The sequence below is a fragment of the Protopterus annectens genome, chromosome 4.part0, assembly GCF_019279795.1.
Source record: "Protopterus annectens isolate FY-2018-M chromosome 4.part0, PAN1.0, whole genome shotgun sequence".
Classification (NCBI taxonomy): domain Eukaryota; kingdom Metazoa; phylum Chordata; order Ceratodontiformes; family Protopteridae; genus Protopterus; species Protopterus annectens.
This window is the reverse complement of record NC_056733.1, coordinates 1,775,176,466-1,775,181,465: the sequence shown is the minus strand read 5'-3', so window position 1 is coordinate 1,775,181,465 and position 5,000 is coordinate 1,775,176,466.

Sequence of the window (5,000 nt, the reverse complement as noted above, 5' to 3'; positions counted from 1 at the left end):
CCCAGGAACTACCACCCCATTAGCCTGATGAGCCTGGTCTGCAAGGCCATGGAATGTATTATCATGGAACTTATAAACAAAGACATTGGTAATCTCCAAACCCTGGACCCCACCCAGTTCGGGTTTGTAAAAGGCAGATCATAAAAATCCTAAACCTGATAGACTTCTTTGAAGCAGTCACCAAAGCCATTGACAAGGGTAAAGTGGTTCACACAGCCTATCTAGATCTTGCCAAGGCTTTCGACACCATCCCCCACTTGGGAATTATAGATAAACTCACTAAACTAGGTATAAATCCCTATGTCACAAGATGGGTTGCCAACTGGCTCACTGACAGAACCCACACTGTGAAAGTAGCAGACTCCAAATCCGACTTCAGACCAGTAACAAGTGGAGTACCATAGGGTTCAGTCCTGGGTCGTCTCCTGTTTGGTATCTACTTCTCTGAAGTACAGGCTAACACAAAAGTTCTTTGGCTAATGAAGTTCGCAGATGACTGCAAACTAGGAGCCATAATTGAAACTCCTAATGATGTGGACATCCTACAAAAGGGCCTCACTGAGACACATGCCTGATGTCAAAGCCATGGCCTCAAGCTCAATGCCAAAAAGTGCATTGTCATCCCCTTTGGTAAAAACTCTGTACCCATGAACTACAACATAGGCGGTAGTATACTTAACACCGAAAGTGTGATAAGAGACCTTGGGACACAGGTGGGCAGTAGTCTCTCCTTTGATAATCACATCACCACATTAGTCAGGAAATCCTTCTACATGGCACACCTCATCACAAAAGGTTTCTCATCCAGAAAAAAAGAGGTCATTGTTCCCCTCTACTCATCACTCATTAGATCCATTATAGAGTACAACGCCCTTTTGGTATGTACCTCTCAAGACATCTACAACAACTGGAAAGGGCACAGAAATACCTCACAAAGAGGATTACCGGCCTCAAACAGATGCCCTATGCTGACCATCTCAAAAAACTCCAGCTTTACTCCGTCACATATCGCCTACTCAGAGGTGATCTCTGCCTAACATATACAGCTATGTCAAACCCAGAGCTGTTGGACATGCTCCACCTAAAGAAATCCCAATCCCTCTGAGCTACATGCTCTAGGGATCTAAACCTTGTCACCACAATAAACAGAACATGCCGGAGGGATAGATTCCTGTCCCAGAGTTCCCATACTCTGGAATAAACTACCAGTCTATATCAAACAAAGCTCCTCATTAGCACTCTTCAAGAAAAATCTTGATGACTGGATGGGAAATAGGAAATTCACCCCGGGGATCACCTCTGTGGCTCTGCTCGACAGTGGCACAGGAAAATAATTTTCTTGGGTGGCAAAAGCCAGGGTACCTTTTTGACTGGGCTTGTATAGGCCCCAGCACCGATAGCCTAGTACCTACCTATGAACATATGAACCTATGAACCTATATATATATATATATATATATATATATATATATATATATATATATATATATATATATATATATATATATGCAGATTTACCTGACTTTTCACTAGATATGCTTTGCTATGAAAGATTGTACTTCTAGCTATGTCAAGCAGTAAATATATTATCGCTTCTTGCAATTATTGTAATGTTGGAGCTTTTCTCCATGGGCCTCCAATGAAAAAGAGTCTTTTATAGCCCAGTCAAATTTTCCCTGTAAACAAATGCAAATAAATGAATAAATAAATAATAAATCTGACTACCACTCTCTCTCACAGCTTTTCTATACTCAGATGTCCTAGAATGTGACTGTGAGATAGCCTTAGTACATGCAACCCAAATGGTTGGGGTACAAGAACTGTCTTAATTTGCTGTCCCCCTTCTTGTCCACCCATTACAAAAGGTCATGGGAAAGCTCCAAATATAAAAGCAGAATAATAAGGGCTTGATCATCAACCTCTCTTTCAACTTCCTGAAAACACTTTCTAACTTCTCTAAATGTAGGATCTTCCCACTGTACTTTCATAAAATTAGAAACATCTCAATTGATCTTAATTGATCCATCAGTGTTTGCATACATCAAGAATCAGTTCAGTAAAACACAAACCATTGAAAATAAATGGTTTCCTCAAGCCCATCAAAAATCATTTATCTAAAGAAAAACATAGCATTTTTGCAGGGGGTAAATCCTTCACTGATGTCCTCCACACCCCTGGCACTTTAAATGTAGTTACTCTGATATCACACAACACTGGAAAAAGGACAAATTCTCATGCTATGTCTTCTTCTTCTTCTCTTTTGACTGTTCCTGTTAGGGGTCGCCACAGTGGATCATCTGTTTCCATTTCTTCCTGCCCTCTGCATCTTTCTCTGTCACACCAACCACCTGCATGTCCTCTCTCACCACATCCATAAACCTTATCTTAGGCCTTCCTCTTTTCCTCTTACCTGGCAGTTCCATCCTTAGCATCCTTTTCCCAATATACCCAGCATCCCTCCTTAGCACATGGCCAAACCAACGCAATCTTGCATCTCTGACTTTGTCTCCAAACCATCCAAGCTGAGCTGACCCTCTAATATACTGATTCTTAATCCTGTCCATCCTTGTCACACCCAGTGAAAATCTTAACATCTTTAACTCTGCCACTCCAGCTCTGACTCCTGCCTTTTTGTCAATTCCACCATCTCCAACCCATACAACATAGCTGAACTCACTACCCTCTTGTAGACCTTCCCTTTCACTCTTACTGGTACCCGTTGGTCACAAATCACTCCTGACACATTCCTGACAAATTCTCATACTATGTTCCAATCTGAAAAATACATGCTACATGATGCAACTTAGTAATGTAAGTGACTAGAACATGCCCATTCACTTCCACTGCTACAGCCCAACAATTCACACTTTGTCACCAAATTGCTGCTATATGAAAGACACTTTGATGAAATTCTGCAAACCTCAAATCCAACTTGACAAAACATATGTCTCCAAATTAGGATGGCAAATGCTTGTTGACACCTCTTCACACCTGTCTACATGAGAAGATGATTGAATAAGTCATCCATCCTCCTCTAAATGTTCGGACTGCAAAGTGTGGGGACTTTCTTCTTCAACAAGCATGGGGTATAGCACCACACTCTTCTAATTTATCAGCCTTCTTCCAAATCTAATTCAGTTAAGGGTATAGTTCTCTGATCTGTAGTATAGATTTCATCCTGCTGCCTAGAATGAAATTCCTGAATTCACACTATACCAGAGCAATTATGCTTTGGCTCCTTACACATCTTTATCTGCAGTTCTAGGAAATAGTGAAAGTATTTACCTAAAAATAACATCGTGGGCTAAATCAGGCTGAGACCCCTACAAAAAGCCTATTTACCTACAGCACAATGTGCACTTGCATTTCCGCCAAAGGGTATTTCCTTTATCCCCATTCACACACACTGCTTCTACTTGTTTAGTAAAGTCCTTCTCATGTTCAGGCGCCACTATTTCACTCACAAATTTCAACATACTGCCTGAATCTAACAATGCATGCACAGTTATTTCCACCACTCTTACTTCACACTTTATTCATTTGCTGGTTATGTAATTCACAAACACAGCTTGTTTTACCTGAGAATACAGAGATTATTTTAAAGGAAAAAATGCAACTTAAAATATCAGATTGTATAAATTCACTGCCTAAATTCCAGTTTTTGGCAAAAAGTTCATTCTGACTTCAAAGAAACATGTTACTTGATTGATTTTATGATCAGCTTCAACCTTTTCTGGTCTTCCTTTCTAAAGCTTCTAGGACATCTTCCAACCCCAGCTCTTACTCCTACATCAGCCTTACCATACTCCTTGAGTGATTGAGGTTCACTCATCTTCTGTTCGGAATGAAGTGATAACTCAGCAGTTCAATGAGTCGATCCATGATCATAGGTTTCCTTGTGTCATCCACCATCCTGTAGAACCTGGCAGGTCTCAAGGTCTCACAAGAATGAGATGAGGATGGTTATCTCCACTACCTTTGTGATTCTTTTGATCTTTTGGTTGCAACCAGTTACATGCTATGTAAATAAGGTAAAACACCTGCAAATGAGATGGTTTCTCTGAAACGTAGACCCAGGAGCAGAACTTTTGGGCCCTTACAACAGTGATGTCAAAACACCTATTGTCATAGTACTGGAAAATAAAACCACCACAGTCTTGAAGTTTTAAATTAAATATTAACTTCACAAAAGAGAAAATAGCCAAAACAATGATTTTTTTTTGCTCTAAATTTAAGCAGCCATAAGAACAGTGAGTTTTTTAATGCAAACAACTGCAGGAATGCAATTTGTTTCATTGTCCTTTTAACTCCTGTACAGGCTATGGACTTATCTGAAGAGTTCAAATACACTTTGTTTGTAATTCAGTCCCTGTAGCAAAACCCAATACAAAGCAGTCTTAAATATTTCAGTCCTTCATTCAGAAGTCAGAAGTAGGCAAATTTTCCTCAGCATATGGCAACTTTACGTATACATTGTAGAAATAAGAGGGAGGTTTCCATTTACCAACAACCAGAAGCACTTCTCCGTAAGTAGAAGAATTATAACAGTGTCACTGATGATTCAAAATTTATACTTAATTCAATCTTCAACTGAGAGGTTTTCACAGGAACTAGTACTCCTCAGTTCTAGCGTAAAATCTATCATTCCTCGGAAACACTTTTCTTTCTCCCCAAAGTATATGACTGCTACCCTAAAGTCATTCTTTCCATCCCAAGTAGATGATCATTAAATCTCCAACTTATCACAGCTCCACCCAGTTTTAGTTTGCTCTAATTATAGCACCATAGTTCTATCCAACCTTAGTCTCTGGAGGAAAATAACTGCTTCTGTTCCAGTACTGACTTAGAAATCTCAGGGCATACCAAATCAAGCCAAGACTTTTTAAAGCACACTCTATCTGCGGTGGTGGTGCTGCGGTAGCATTGTCGCCTCACAGTAAGACGTTGTCCTGTTTGATCCTCAGCTAAAGCGTCTTCTGTGTGGAGACATGCGTGAATGG